Source organism: Hyla sarda, chromosome 8 (assembly GCF_029499605.1).
Source record: "Hyla sarda isolate aHylSar1 chromosome 8, aHylSar1.hap1, whole genome shotgun sequence".
Classification (NCBI taxonomy): domain Eukaryota; kingdom Metazoa; phylum Chordata; class Amphibia; order Anura; family Hylidae; genus Hyla; species Hyla sarda.
In genome coordinates, this window is record NC_079196.1 from 116,053,417 (window position 1) to 116,069,380 (window position 15,964).

Genomic DNA, 15,964 nt, shown 5'->3' on the forward strand with positions numbered 1-15,964 from the left:
AGAAGCATGAAGAAAAAAAAATGTATATGGAGTTGCTGACATGAGTGCAATCTACAAAGCCGTTGAGGCTGATCCTCATGGGAGGATTATTGCACCAGGACCCTTAGCACTTTTAAAATGCCATTCAATGCCACGGGCTAGATGTAAACTGCAGATGACCATGTTGTGGTAGTTACCATAGATACCCAAGTGATGTGTGAGCTAACACATAGGCCCAACAGATTCCAAGAAGGCCAGAATCACCAGCGGCACCACCATCGATTGTCAGGTCACCCGGATTCAGCAAATACCAGAGTCCAAAATGATGCAGGTTTATACTGTTAATTTTCAGTTTATCGTTACAGTTGGTGTTATTCCATGTCGGAAGGGACGCAGCTACAGCCAGTGGGGTAACTAGAGACAGGCAGGCAGCTATGTGCAACAAAGGTAGGCGTGTTGTTTTCATATGCAGATCTGAAATATTGTCTTATATGCAAGAGGAGGAGTGATGGGGGTTCAGGCAAAAGCCAGGCTATGGATTGCATTGCTAAATGCTCCATCAGAGTGCAATGGTCGCCTGTCCTTTTTTTAAGTGATGATGTGGGTTTAGCCTGTGCTGTATGTATGTATGGGTGGCTGACTGCCACCCACCCAGAAAGTGTATGGGAGGCTGGTTGGCTGCCAGCCTTCCTTCCATTCCTATGAGTAATGTGAGTGCTCATGAAGGGGACATGGTTGGGTCCACCCCTTTCCCGGTTATCCCCTCTAGGCCTTTTGGCTTAGATCAAGTGTAAAAAAAGAAAGGATCTTGCGACAGATCGCATCCTGAGGCACGTTTTTTTTTGTGCGAATACTTGCACTTGGGTGACTTGTGAGCACATACTGATACATACGTTCCCTATCTGGGGACCATAAATTAAATGGATTTTTGAGAAAGGGAGCTGATTTGGAAGCTTGCTTCTGTCGCCCTATGCATTGACCCGATGTGGCAGTATCTTCGGGTAGTGAACAGTGCACCACCCCATTCCAGTGTTAAACAAGAAAGATTCTCATTTAATCCTCCGTGGGTGAGAATTTGAGTTTGAGAATTGGAGACCAAAATGATGAGTTGCACTGACTGGTTTATGAACGTCTATTCATTTAGCGTTTTAATGACCATGTTTGCACACTGATTGGTGTAAAAAAATAAAATAAAACTAAATAATAATAATCTAGCACACCTGTGCAGGTTTGACATGACATGACAGGTAGCTGTCTTGTGGGTGGTGCTGAATCCTGTTAAATGACATGAGGGTCTCATGCCTATACACAAGGGTGTGTCATTGCTGTTGCTTGACCATGCATTGGTTTCTGTGGTCAGTGAATGATAAAAACAAAATTTACCATCCATTGATGGATGGGAAATCCGCCATGAGGCATTTGTTTTTAGAAACTGCTGCTCACAACCAATGTTGCAATGGAGTGTCTCCATCTGCTGGTGGTATTGGAAAGGCATTAGTGCTATGACAGGGTCTGAAGAAGAAGAAGAAGAAGACGGAAAAAAATATATATAAAAAGAAAAAGAGAGAGAGAGAGAGAGACTGACTTAGTGAGCGAGTGAGTGAGAGAGTGAGAGTGAGTGAGAGTGAATGAGTGAGTGAGTGATTGAGTGAGTGAGTGAGTGAGTGAGTGAGAACAAATGAGTTAAAGCAAGTGAGTGAGAGAGATCGAATGAATGAAAGTCTGAATGACAGAAAGAAAAAAGGATGAAGAAAGAAGCATGAAGAAAAAAAAATGTATATGGAGTTGCTGACATGAGTGCAATCTACAAAGCCGTTGAGGCTGATCCTCATGGGAGGATTATTGCACCAGGACCCTTAGCACTTTTAAAATGCCATTCAATGCCACGGGCTAGATGTAAACTGCAGATGACCATGTTGTGGTAGTTACCATGGATACCCAAGTGATGTGTGAGCTAACACATAGGCCCAACAGATTCCAAGAAGGCCAGAATCACCAGCGGCACCACCATCGATTGTCAGGTCACCCGGATTCAGCAAATACCAGAGTCCAAAATGATGCAGGTTTATACTGTTAATTTTCAGTTTATCGTTACAGTTGGTGTTATTCCATGTCGGAAGGGACGCAGCTACAGCCAGTGGGGTAACTAGAGACAGGCAGGCAGCTATGTGCAACAAAGGTAGGCGTGTTGTTTTCATATGCAGATCTGAAATATTGTCTTATATGCAAGAGGAGGAGTGATGGGGGTTCAGGCAAAAGCCAGGCTATGGATTGCATTGCTAAATGCTCCATCAGAGTGCAATGGTCGCCTGTCCTTTTTTTTAAGTGATGATGTGGGTTTAGCCTGTGCTGTATGTATGTATGGGTGGCTGACTGCCACCCACCCAGAAAGTGTATGGGAGGCTGGTTGGCTGCCAGCCTTCCTTCCATTCCTATGAGTAATGTGAGTGCTCATGAAGGGGACATGGTTGGGTCCACCCCTTTCCCGGTTATCCCCTCTAGGCCTTTTGGCTTAGATCAAGTGTAAAAAAAGAAAGGATCTTGCGACAGATCGCATCCTGAGGCACGTTTTTTTTTGTGTGAATACTTGCACTTGGGTGACTTGTGAGCACATACTGATACATACGTTCCCTATCTGGGGACCATAAATTAAATGGATTTTTGAGAAAGGGAGCTGATTTGGAAGCTTGCTTCTGTCGCCCTATGCATTGACCCGATGTGGCAGTATCTTCGGGTAGTGAACAGTGCACCACCCCATTCCAGTGTTAAACAAGAAAGATTCTCATTTAATCCTCCGTGGGTGAGAATTTGAGTTTGAGAATTGGAGACCAAAATGATGAGTTGCACTGACTGGTTTATGAACGTCTATTCATTTAGCGTTTTAATGACCATGTTTGCACACTGATTGGTGTAAAAAAATTAAATAAAACTAAATAATAATAATCTAGCACACCTGTGCAGGTTTGACATGACATGACAGGTAGCTGTCTTGTGGGTGGTGCTGAATCCTGTTAAATGACATGAGGGTCTCATGCCTATACACAAGGGTGTGTCATTGCTGTTGCTTGACCATGCATTGGTTTCTGTGGTCAGTGAATGATAAAAACAAAATTTACCATCCATTGATGGATGGGAAATCCGCCATGAGGCATTTGTTTTTAGAAACTGCTGCTCACAACCAATGTTGCAATGGAGTGTCTCCATCTGCTGGTGGTATTGGAAAGGCATTAGTGCTATGACAGGGTCTGAAGAAGAAGAAGAAGAAGAAGAAGAAGAAGAAGAAGACGGAAAAAAATATATATAAAAAGAAAAAGAGAGAGAGAGAGACTGACTTAGTGAGCGAGTGAGTGAGAGAGTGAGAGTGAGTGAGAGTGAATGAGTGAGTGAGTGATTGAGTGAGTGAGTGAGTGAGTGAGAACAAATGAGTTAAAGCAAGTGAGTGAGAGAGATCGAATGAATGAAAGTCTGAATGACAGAAAGAAAAAAGGATGAAGAAAGAAGCATGAAGAAAAAAAAATGTATATGGAGTTGCTGACATGAGTGCAATCTACAAAGCCGTTGAGGCTGATCCTCATGGGAGGATTATTGCACCAGGACCCTTAGCACTTTTAAAATGCCATTCAATGCCACGGGCTAGATGTAAACTGCAGATGACCATGTTGTGGTAGTTACCATGGATACCCAAGTGATGTGTGAGCTAACACATAGGCCCAACAGATTCCAAGAAGGCCAGAATCACCAGCGGCACCACCATCGATTGTCAGGTCACCCGGATTCAGCAAATACCAGAGTCCAAAATGATGCAGGTTTATACTGTTAATTTTCAGTTTATCGTTACAGTTGGTGTTATTCCATGTCGGAAGGGACGCAGCTACAGCCAGTGGGGTAACTAGAGACAGGCAGGCAGCTATGTGCAACAAAGGTAGGCGTGTTGTTTTCATATGCAGATCTGAAATATTGTCTTATATGCAAGAGGAGGAGTGATGGGGGTTCAGGCAAAAGCCAGGCTATGGATTGCATTGCTAAATGCTCCATCAGAGTGCAATGGTCGCCTGTCCTTTTTTTAAGTGATGATGTGGGTTTAGCCTGTGCTGTATGTATGTATGGGTGGCTGACTGCCACCCACCCAGAAAGTGTATGGGAGGCTGGTTGGCTGCCAGCCTTCCTTCCATTCCTATGAGTAATGTGAGTGCTCATGAAGGGGACATGGTTGGGTCCACCCCTTTCCCGGTTATCCCCTCTAGGCCTTTTGGCTTAGATCAAGTGTAAAAAAAGAAAGGATCTTGCGACAGATCGCATCCTGAGGCACGTTTTTTTTTGTGCGAATACTTGCACTTGGGTGACTTGTGAGCACATACTGATACATACGTTCCCTATCTGGGGACCATAAATTAAATGGATTTTTGAGAAAGGGAGCTGATTTGGAAGCTTGCTTCTGTCGCCCTATGCATTGACCCGATGTGGCAGTATCTTCGGGTAGTGAACAGTGCACCACCCCATTCCAGTGTTAAACAAGAAAGATTCTCATTTAATCCTCCGTGGGTGAGAATTTGAGTTTGAGAATTGGAGACCAAAATGATGAGTTGCACTGACTGGTTTATGAACGTCTATTCATTTAGCGTTTTAATGACCATGTTTGCACACTGATTGGTGTAAAAAAATAAAATAAAACTAAATAATAATAATCTAGCACACCTGTGCAGGTTTGACATGACATGACAGGTAGCTGTCTTGTGGGTGGTGCTGAATCCTGTTAAATGACATGAGGGTCTCATGCCTATACACAAGGGTGTGTCATTGCTGTTGCTTGACCATGCATTGGTTTCTGTGGTCAGTGAATGATAAAAACAAAATTTACCATCCATTGATGGATGGGAAATCCGCCATGAGGCATTTGTTTTTAGAAACTGCTGCTCACAACCAATGTTGCAATGGAGTGTCTCCATCTGCTGGTGGTATTGGAAAGGCATTAGTGCTATGACAGGGTCTGAAGAAGAAGAAGAAGAAGAAGAAGAAGACGGAAAAAAATATATATAAAAAGAAAAAGAGAGAGAGAGAGAGAGACTGACTTAGTGAGCGAGTGAGTGAGAGAGTGAGAGTGAGTGAGAGTGAATGAGTGAGTGAGTGATTGAGTGAGTGAGTGAGTGAGTGAGTGAGAACAAATGAGTTAAAGCAAGTGAGTGAGAGAGATCGAATGAATGAAAGTCTGAATGACAGAAAGAAAAAAGGATGAAGAAAGAAGCATGAAGAAAAAAAAATGTATATGGAGTTGCTGACATGAGTGCAATCTACAAAGCCGTTGAGGCTGATCCTCATGGGAGGATTATTGCACCAGGACCCTTAGCACTTTTAAAATGCCATTCAATGCCACGGGCTAGATGTAAACTGCAGATGACCATGTTGTGGTAGTTACCATGGATACCCAAGTGATGTGTGAGCTAACACATAGGCCCAACAGATTCCAAGAAGGCCAGAATCACCAGCGGCACCACCATCGATTGTCAGGTCACCCGGATTCAGCAAATACCAGAGTCCAAAATGATGCAGGTTTATACTGTTAATTTTCAGTTTATCGTTACAGTTGGTGTTATTCCATGTCGGAAGGGACGCAGCTACAGCCAGTGGGGTAACTAGAGACAGGCAGGCAGCTATGTGCAACAAAGGTAGGCGTGTTGTTTTCATATGCAGATCTGAAATATTGTCTTATATGCAAGAGGAGGAGTGATGGGGGTTCAGGCAAAAGCCAGGCTATGGATTGCATTGCTAAATGCTCCATCAGAGTGCAATGGTCGCCTGTCCTTTTTTTAAGTGATGATGTGGGTTTAGCCTGTGCTGTATGTATGTATGGGTGGCTGACTGCCACCCACCCAGAAAGTGTATGGGAGGCTGGTTGGCTGCCAGCCTTCCTTCCATTCCTATGAGTAATGTGAGTGCTCATGAAGGGGACATGGTTGGGTCCACCCCTTTCCCGGTTATCCCCTCTAGGCCTTTTGGCTTAGATCAAGTGCAAAAAAAGAAAGGATCTTGCGACTGATCGCATCCTGAGGCACGTTTTTTTTTGTGTGAATACTTGCACTTGGGTGACTTGTGAGCACATACTGATACATACGTTCCCTATCTGGGGACCATAAATTAAATGGATTTTTGAGAAAGGGAGCTGATTTGGAAGCTTGCTTCTGTCGCCCTATGCATTGACCCGATGTGGCAGTATCTTCGGGTAGTGAACAGTGCACCACCCCATTCCAGTGTTAAACAAGAAAGATTCTCATTTAATCCTCCGTGGGTGAGAATTTGAGTTTGAGAATTGGAGACCAAAATGATGAGTTGCACTGACTGGTTTATGAACGTCTATTCATTTAGCGTTTTAATGACCATGTTTGCACACTGATTGGTGTAAAAAAATAAAATAAAACTAAATAATAATAATCTAGCACACCTGTGCAGGTTTGACATGACATGACAGGTAGCTGTCTTGTGGGTGGTGCTGAATCCTGTTAAATGACATGAGGGTCTCATGCCTATACACAAGGGTGTGTCATTGCTGTTGCTTGACCATGCATTGGTTTCTGTGGTCAGTGAATGATAAAAACAAAATTTACCATCCATTGATGGATGGGAAATCCGCCATGAGGCATTTGTTTTTAGAAACTGCTGCTCACAACCAATGTTGCAATGGAGTGTCTCCATCTGCTGGTGGTATTGGAAAGGCATTAGTGCTATGACAGGGTCTGAAGAAGAAGAAGAAGAAGAAGAAGAAGAAGAAGACGGAAAAAAATATATATAAAAAGAAAAAGAGAGAGAGAGAGACTGACTTAGTGAGCGAGTGAGTGAGAGAGTGAGAGTGAGTGAGAGTGAATGAGTGAGTGAGTGATTGAGTGAGTGAGTGAGTGAGTGAGAACAAATGAGTTAAAGCAAGTGAGTGAGAGAGATCGAATGAATGAAAGTCTGAATGACAGAAAGAAAAAAGGATGAAGAAAGAAGCATGAAGAAAAAAAAATGTATATGGAGTTGCTGACATGAGTGCAATCTACAAAGCCGTTGAGGCTGATCCTCATGGGAGGATTATTGCACCAGGACCCTTAGCACTTTTAAAATGCCATTCAATGCCACGGGCTAGATGTAAACTGCAGATGACCATGTTGTGGTAGTTACCATGGATACCCAAGTGATGTGTGAGCTAACACATAGGCCCAACAGATTCCAAGAAGGCCAGAATCACCAGCGGCACCACCATCGATTGTCAGGTCACCCGGATTCAGCAAATACCAGAGTCCAAAATGATGCAGGTTTATACTGTTAATTTTCAGTTTATCGTTACAGTTGGTGTTATTCCATGTCGGAAGGGACGCAGCTACAGCCAGTGGGGTAACTAGAGACAGGCAGGCAGCTATGTGCAACAAAGGTAGGCGTGTTGTTTTCATATGCAGATCTGAAATATTGTCTTATATGCAAGAGGAGGAGTGATGGGGGTTCAGGCAAAAGCCAGGCTATGGATTGCATTGCTAAATGCTCCATCAGAGTGCAATGGTCGCCTGTCCTTTTTTTAAGTGATGATGTGGGTTTAGCCTGTGCTGTATGTATGTATGGGTGGCTGACTGCCACCCACCCAGAAAGTGTATGGGAGGCTGGTTGGCTGCCAGCCTTCCTTCCATTCCTATGAGTAATGTGAGTGCTCATGAAGGGGACATGGTTGGGTCCACCCCTTTCCCGGTTATCCCCTCTAGGCCTTTTGGCTTAGATCAAGTGTAAAAAAAGAAAGGATCTTGCGACAGATCGCATCCTGAGGCACGTTTTTTTTTGTGTGAATACTTGCACTTGGGTGACTTGTGAGCACATACTGATACATACGTTCCCTATCTGGGGACCATAAATTAAATGGATTTTTGAGAAAGGGAGCTGATTTGGAAGCTTGCTTCTGTCGCCCTATGCATTGACCCGATGTGGCAGTATCTTCGGGTAGTGAACAGTGCACCACCCCATTCCAGTGTTAAACAAGAAAGATTCTCATTTAATCCTCCGTGGGTGAGAATTTGAGTTTGAGAATTGGAGACCAAAATGATGAGTTGCACTGACTGGTTTATGAACGTCTATTCATTTAGCGTTTTAATGACCATGTTTGCACACTGATTGGTGTAAAAAAATAAAATAAAACTAAATAATAATAATCTAGCACACCTGTGCAGGTTTGACATGACATGACAGGTAGCTGTCTTGTGGGTGGTGCTGAATCCTGTTAAATGACATGAGGGTCTCATGCCTATACACAAGGGTGTGTCATTGCTGTTGCTTGACCATGCATTGGTTTCTGTGGTCAGTGAATGATAAAAACAAAATTTACCATCCATTGATGGATGGGAAATCCGCCATGAGGCATTTGTTTTTAGAAACTGCTGCTCACAACCAATGTTGCAATGGAGTGTCTCCATCTGCTGGTGGTATTGGAAAGGCATTAGTGCTATGACAGGGTCTGAAGAAGAAGAAGAAGAAGAAGAAGAAGAAGACGGAAAAAAATATATATAAAAAGAAAAAGAGAGAGAGAGAGAGAGACTGACTTAGTGAGCGAGTGAGTGAGAGAGTGAGAGTGAGTGAGAGTGAATGAGTGAGTGAGTGATTGAGTGAGTGAGTGAGTGAGTGAGTGAGAACAAATGAGTTAAAGCAAGTGAGTGAGAGAGATCGAATGAATGAAAGTCTGAATGACAGAAAGAAAAAAGGATGAAGAAAGAAGCATGAAGAAAAAAAAATGTATATGGAGTTGCTGACATGAGTGCAATCTACAAAGCCGTTGAGGCTGATCCTCATGGGAGGATTATTGCACCAGGACCCTTAGCACTTTTAAAATGCCATTCAATGCCACGGGCTAGATGTAAACTGCAGATGACCATGTTGTGGTAGTTACCATGGATACCCAAGTGATGTGTGAGCTAACACATAGGCCCAACAGATTCCAAGAAGGCCAGAATCACCAGCGGCACCACCATCGATTGTCAGGTCACCCGGATTCAGCAAATACCAGAGTCCAAAATGATGCAGGTTTATACTGTTAATTTTCAGTTTATCGTTACAGTTGGTGTTATTCCATGTCGGAAGGGACGCAGCTACAGCCAGTGGGGTAACTAGAGACAGGCAGGCAGCTATGTGCAACAAAGGTAGGCGTGTTGTTTTCATATGCAGATCTGAAATATTGTCTTATATGCAAGAGGAGGAGTGATGGGGGTTCAGGCAAAAGCCAGGCTATGGATTGCATTGCTAAATGCTCCATCAGAGTGCAATGGTCGCCTGTCCTTTTTTTAAGTGATGATGTGGGTTTAGCCTGTGCTGTATGTATGTATGGGTGGCTGACTGCCACCCACCCAGAAAGTGTATGGGAGGCTGGTTGGCTGCCAGCCTTCCTTCCATTCCTATGAGTAATGTGAGTGCTCATGAAGGGGACATGGTTGGGTCCACCCCTTTCCCGGTTATCCCCTCTAGGCCTTTTGGCTTAGATCAAGTGCAAAAAAAGAAAGGATCTTGCGACTGATCGCATCCTGAGGCACGTTTTTTTTTGTGTGAATACTTGCACTTGGGTGACTTGTGAGCACATACTGATACATACGTTCCCTATCTGGGGACCATAAATTAAATGGATTTTTGAGAAAGGGAGCTGATTTGGAAGCTTGCTTCTGTCGCCCTATGCATTGACCCGATGTGGCAGTATCTTCGGGTAGTGAACAGTGCACCACCCCATTCCAGTGTTAAACAAGAAAGATTCTCATTTAATCCTCCGTGGGTGAGAATTTGAGTTTGAGAATTGGAGACCAAAATGATGAGTTGCACTGACTGGTTTATGAACGTCTATTCATTTAGCGTTTTAATGACCATGTTTGCACACTGATTGGTGTAAAAAAATAAAATAAAACTAAATAATAATAATCTAGCACACCTGTGCAGGTTTGACATGACATGACAGGTAGCTGTCTTGTGGGTGGTGCTGAATCCTGTTAAATGACATGAGGGTCTCATGCCTATACACAAGGGTGTGTCATTGCTGTTGCTTGACCATGCATTGGTTTCTGTGGTCAGTGAATGATAAAAACAAAATTTACCATCCATTGATGGATGGGAAATCCGCCATGAGGCATTTGTTTTTAGAAACTGCTGCTCACAACCAATGTTGCAATGGAGTGTCTCCATCTGCTGGTGGTATTGGAAAGGCATTAGTGCTATGACAGGGTCTGAAGAAGAAGAAGAAGAAGAAGAAGAAGACGGAAAAAAATATATATAAAAAGAAAAAGAGAGAGAGAGAGAGACTGACTTAGTGAGCGAGTGAGTGAGAGAGTGAGAGTGAGTGAGAGTGAATGAGTGAGTCAGTGATTGAGTGAGTGAGTGAGTGAGTGAGAACAAATGAGTTAAAGCAAGTGAGTGAGAGAGATCGAATGAATGAAAGTCTGAATGACAGAAAGAAAAAAGGATGAAGAAAGAAGCATGAAGAAAAAAAAATGTATATGGAGTTGCTGACATGAGTGCAATCTACAAAGCCGTTGAGGCTGATCCTCATGGGAGGATTATTGCACCAGGACCCTTAGCACTTTTAAAATGCCATTCAATGCCACGGGCTAGATGTAAACTGCAGATGACCATGTTGTGGTAGTTACCATGGATACCCAAGTGATGTGTGAGCTAACACATAGGCCCAACAGATTCCAAGAAGGCCAGAATCACCAGCGGCACCACCATCGATTGTCAGGTCACCCGGATTCAGCAAATACCAGAGTCCAAAATGATGCAGGTTTATACTGTTAATTTTCAGTTTATCGTTACAGTTGGTGTTATTCCATGTCGGAAGGGACGCAGCTACAGCCAGTGGGGTAACTAGAGACAGGCAGGCAGCTATGTGCAACAAAGGTAGGCGTGTTGTTTTCATATGCAGATCTGAAATATTGTCTTATATGCAAGAGGAGGAGTGATGGGGGTTCAGGCAAAAGCCAGGCTATGGATTGCATTGCTAAATGCTCCATCAGAGTGCAATGGTCGCCTGTCCTTTTTTTAAGTGATGATGTGGGTTTAGCCTGTGCTGTATGTATGTATGGGTGGCTGACTGCCACCCACCCAGAAAGTGTATGGGAGGCTGGTTGGCTGCCAGCCTTCCTTCCATTCCTATGAGTAATGTGAGTGCTCATGAAGGGGACATGGTTGGGTCCACCCCTTTCCCGGTTATCCCCTCTAGGCCTTTTGGCTTAGATCAAGTGCAAAAAAAGAAAGGATCTTGCGACAGATCGCATCCTGAGGCACGTTTTTTTTTTGTGTGAATACTTGCACTTGGGTGACTTGTGAGCACATACTTATACATACGTTCCCTATCTGGGGACCATAAATTAAATGGATTTTTGAGAAAGGGAGCTGATTTGGAAGCTTGCTTCTGTCGCCCTATGCATTGACCCGATGTGGCAGTATCTTCGGGTAGTGAACAGTGCACCACCCCATTCCAGTGTTAAACAAGAAAGATTCTCATTTAATCCTCCGTGGGTGAGAATTTGAGTTTGAGAATTGGAGACCAAAATGATGAGTTGCACTGACTGGTTTATGAACGTCTATTCATTTAGCGTTTTAATGACCATGTTTGCACACTGATTGGTGTAAAAAAATAAAATAAAACTAAATAATAATAATCTAGCACACCTGTGCAGGTTTGACATGACATGACAGGTAGCTGTCTTGTGGGTGGTGCTGAATCCTGTTAAATGACATGAGGGTCTCATGCCTATACACAAGGGTGTGTCATTGCTGTTGCTTGACCATGCATTGGTTTCTGTGGTCAGTGAATGATAAAAACAAAATTTACCATCCATTGATGGATGGGAAATCCGCCATGAGGCATTTGTTTTTAGAAACTGCTGCTCACAACCAATGTTGCAATGGAGTGTCTCCATCTGCTGGTGGTATTGGAAAGGCATTAGTGCTATGACAGGGTCTGAAGAAGAAGAAGAAGAAGAAGAAGAAGAAGACGGAAAAAAATATATATAAAAAGAAAAAGAGAGAGAGAGAGAGAGACTGACTTAGTGAGCGAGTGAGTGAGAGAGTGAGAGTGAGTGAGAGTGAATGAGTGAGTGAGTGATTGAGTGAGTGAGTGAGTGAGTGAGTGAGAACAAATGAGTTAAAGCAAGTGAGTGAGAGAGATCGAATGAATGAAAGTCTGAATGACAGAAAGAAAAAAGGATGAAGAAAGAAGCATGAAGAAAAAAAAATGTATATGGAGTTGCTGACATGAGTGCAATCTACAAAGCCGTTGAGGCTGATCCTCATGGGAGGATTATTGCACCAGGACCCTTAGCACTTTTAAAATGCCATTCAATGCCACGGGCTAGATGTAAACTGCAGATGACCATGTTGTGGTAGTTACCATGGATACCCAAGTGATGTGTGAGCTAACACATAGGCCCAACAGATTCCAAGAAGGCCAGAATCACCAGCGGCACCACCATCGATTGTCAGGTCACCCGGATTCAGCAAATACCAGAGTCCAAAATGATGCAGGTTTATACTGTTAATTTTCAGTTTATCGTTACAGTTGGTGTTATTCCATGTCGGAAGGGACGCAGCTACAGCCAGTGGGGTAACTAGAGACAGGCAGGCAGCTATGTGCAACAAAGGTAGGCGTGTTGTTTTCATATGCAGATCTGAAATATTGTCTTATATGCAAGAGGAGGAGTGATGGGGGTTCAGGCAAAAGCCAGGCTATGGATTGCATTGCTAAATGCTCCATCAGAGTGCAATGGTCGCCTGTCCTTTTTTTAAGTGATGATGTGGGTTTAGCCTGTGCTGTATGTATGTATGGGTGGCTGACTGCCACCCACCCAGAAAGTGTATGGGAGGCTGGTTGGCTGCCAGCCTTCCTTCCATTCCTATGAGTAATGTGAGTGCTCATGAAGGGGACATGGTTGGGTCCACCCCTTTCCCGGTTATCCCCTCTAGGCCTTTTGGCTTAGATCAAGTGTAAAAAAAGAAAGGATCTTGCGACAGATCGCATCCTGAGGCACGTTTTTTTTTGTGTGAATACTTGCACTTGGGTGACTTGTGAGCACATACTGATACATACGTTCCCTATCTGGGGACCATAAATTAAATGGATTTTTGAGAAAGGGAGCTGATTTGGAAGCTTGCTTCTGTCGCCCTATGCATTGACCCGATGTGGCAGTATCTTCGGGTAGTGAACAGTGCACCACCCCATTCCAGTGTTAAACAAGAAAGATTCTCATTTAATCCTCCGTGGGTGAGAATTTGAGTTTGAGAATTGGAGACCAAAATGATGAGTTGCACTGACTGGTTTATGAACGTCTATTCATTTAGCGTTTTAATGACCATGTTTGCACACTGATTGGTGTAAAAAAATAAAATAAAACTAAATAATAATAATCTAGCACACCTGTGCAGGTTTGACATGACATGACAGGTAGCTGTCTTGTGGGTGGTGCTGAATCCTGTTAAATGACATGAGGGTCTCATGCCTATACACAAGGGTGTGTCATTGCTGTTGCTTGACCATGCATTGGTTTCTGTGGTCAGTGAATGATAAAAACAAAATTTACCATCCATTGATGGATGGGAAATCCGCCATGAGGCATTTGTTTTTAGAAACTGCTGCTCACAACCAATGTTGCAATGGAGTGTCTCCATCTGCTGGTGGTATTGGAAAGGCATTAGTGCTATGACAGGGTCTGAAGAAGAAGAAGAAGAAGAAGAAGAAGACGGAAAAAAATATATATAAAAAGAAAAAGAGAGAGAGAGAGAGAGACTGACTTAGTGAGCGAGTGAGTGAGAGAGTGAGAGTGAGTGAGAGTGAATGAGTGAGTGAGTGATTGAGTGAGTGAGTGAGTGAGTGAGAACAAATGAGTTAAAGCAAGTGAGTGAGAGAGATCGAATGAATGAAAGTCTGAATGACAGAAAGAAAAAAGGATGAAGAAAGAAGCATGAAGAAAAAAAAATGTATATGGAGTTGCTGACATGAGTGCAATCTACAAAGCCGTTGAGGCTGATCCTCATGGGAGGATTATTGCACCAGGACCCTTAGCACTTTTAAAATGCCATTCAATGCCACGGGCTAGATGTAAACTGCAGATGACCATGTTGTGGTAGTTACCATGGATACCCAAGTGATGTGTGAGCTAACACATAGGCCCAACAGATTCCAAGAAGGCCAGAATCACCAGCGGCACCACCATCGATTGTCAGGTCACCCGGATTCAGCAAATACCAGAGTCCAAAATGATGCAGGTTTATACTGTTAATTTTCAGTTTATCGTTACAGTTGGTGTTATTCCATGTCGGAAGGGACGCAGCTACAGCCAGTGGGGTAACTAGAGACAGGCAGGCAGCTATGTGCAACAAAGGTAGGCGTGTTGTTTTCATATGCAGATCTGAAATATTGTCTTATATGCAAGAGGAGGAGTGATGGGGGTTCAGGCAAAAGCCAGGCTATGGATTGCATTGCTAAATGCTCCATCAGAGTGCAATGGTCGCCTGTCCTTTTTTTAAGTGATGATGTGGGTTTAGCCTGTGCTGTATGTATGTATGGGTGGCTGACTGCCACCCACCCAGAAAGTGTATGGGAGGCTGGTTGGCTGCCAGCCTTCCTTCCATTCCTATGAGTAATGTGAGTGCTCATGAAGGGGACATGGTTGGGTCCACCCCTTTCCCGGTTATCCCCTCTAGGCCTTTTGGCTTAGATCAAGTGTAAAAAAAGAAAGGATCTTGCGACAGATCGCATCCTGAGGCACGTTTTTTTTTGTGTGAATACTTGCACTTGGGTGACTTGTGAGCACATACTGATACATACGTTCCCTATCTGGGGACCATAAATTAAATGGATTTTTGAGAAAGGGAGCTGATTTGGAAGCTTGCTTCTGTCGCCCTATGCATTGACCCGATGTGGCAGTATCTTCGGGTAGTGAACAGTGCACCACCCCATTCCAGTGTTAAACAAGAAAGATTCTCATTTAATCCTCCGTGGGTGAGAATTTGAGTTTGAGAATTGGAGACCAAAATGATGAGTTGCACTGACTGGTTTATGAACGTCTATTCATTTAGCGTTTTAATGACCATGTTTGCACACTGATTGGTGTAAAAAAATAAAATAAAACTAAATAATAATAATCTAGCACACCTGTGCAGGTTTGACATGACATGACAGGTAGCTGTCTTGTGGGTGGTGCTGAATCCTGTTAAATGACATGAGGGTCTCATGCCTATACACAAGGGTGTGTCATTGCTGTTGCTTGACCATGCATTGGTTTCTGTGGTCAGTGAATGATAAAAACAAAATTTACCATCCATTGATGGATGGGAAATCCGCCATGAGGCATTTGTTTTTAGAAACTGCTGCTCACAACCAATGTTGCAATGGAGTGTCTCCATCTGCTGGTGGTATTGGAAAGGCATTAGTGCTATGACAGGGTCTGAAGAAGAAGAAGAAGAAGAAGAAGAAGAAGAAGAAGACGGAAAAAAATATATATAAAAAGAAAAAGAGAGAGAGAGAGAGAGACTGACTTAGTGAGCGAGTGAGTGAGAGAGTGAGAGTGAGTGAGAGTGAATGAGTGAGTGAGTGATTGAGTGAGTGAGTGAGTGAGTGAGAACAAATGAGTTAAAGCAAGTGAGTGAGAGAGATCGAATGAATGAAAGTCTGAATGACAGAAAGAAAAAAGGATGAAGAAAGAAGCATGAAGAAAAAAAAATGTATATGGAGTTGCTGACATGAGTGCAATCTACAAAGCCGTTGAGGCTGATCCTCATGGGAGGATTATTGCACCAGGACCCTTAGCACTTTTAAAATGCCATTCAATGCCACGGGCTAGATGTAAACTGCAGATGACCATGTTGTGGTAGTTACCATGGATACCCAAGTGATGTGTGAGCTAACACATAGGCCCAACAGATTCCAAGAAGGCCAGAATCACCAGCGGCACCACCATCGATTGTCAGGTCACCCGGATTCAGCAAATACCAGAGTCCAAAA

At 43.5% G+C, this 15,964-nt stretch overlaps 9 pseudogenes; all 9 read left to right on the forward strand.

The window, feature by feature from the left end:
• The first annotated feature begins 737 nt into the window (after positions 1-737).
• Positions 738-1,001, forward strand: LOC130290052 (U2 spliceosomal RNA; annotated as a pseudogene).
• Positions 1,002-2,470: 1,469 nt separating this feature from the next.
• LOC130286997 (U2 spliceosomal RNA) lies at positions 2,471-2,734 on the forward strand (annotated as a pseudogene).
• A 1,478-nt stretch (positions 2,735-4,212) lies between these two features.
• On the forward strand, positions 4,213-4,476 carry LOC130290063 (U2 spliceosomal RNA; annotated as a pseudogene).
• Positions 4,477-5,953: 1,477 nt separating this feature from the next.
• LOC130289619 (U2 spliceosomal RNA) lies at positions 5,954-6,217 on the forward strand (annotated as a pseudogene).
• Positions 6,218-7,692: 1,475 nt separating this feature from the next.
• Positions 7,693-7,956, forward strand: LOC130286998 (U2 spliceosomal RNA; annotated as a pseudogene).
• Positions 7,957-9,436: 1,480 nt separating this feature from the next.
• LOC130289620 (U2 spliceosomal RNA) lies at positions 9,437-9,700 on the forward strand (annotated as a pseudogene).
• A 1,471-nt stretch (positions 9,701-11,171) lies between these two features.
• LOC130289632 (U2 spliceosomal RNA) lies at positions 11,172-11,436 on the forward strand (annotated as a pseudogene).
• A 1,480-nt stretch (positions 11,437-12,916) lies between these two features.
• LOC130286999 (U2 spliceosomal RNA) lies at positions 12,917-13,180 on the forward strand (annotated as a pseudogene).
• Positions 13,181-14,653: 1,473 nt separating this feature from the next.
• LOC130287000 (U2 spliceosomal RNA) lies at positions 14,654-14,917 on the forward strand (annotated as a pseudogene).
• Positions 14,918-15,964: the final 1,047 nt, after the last annotated feature.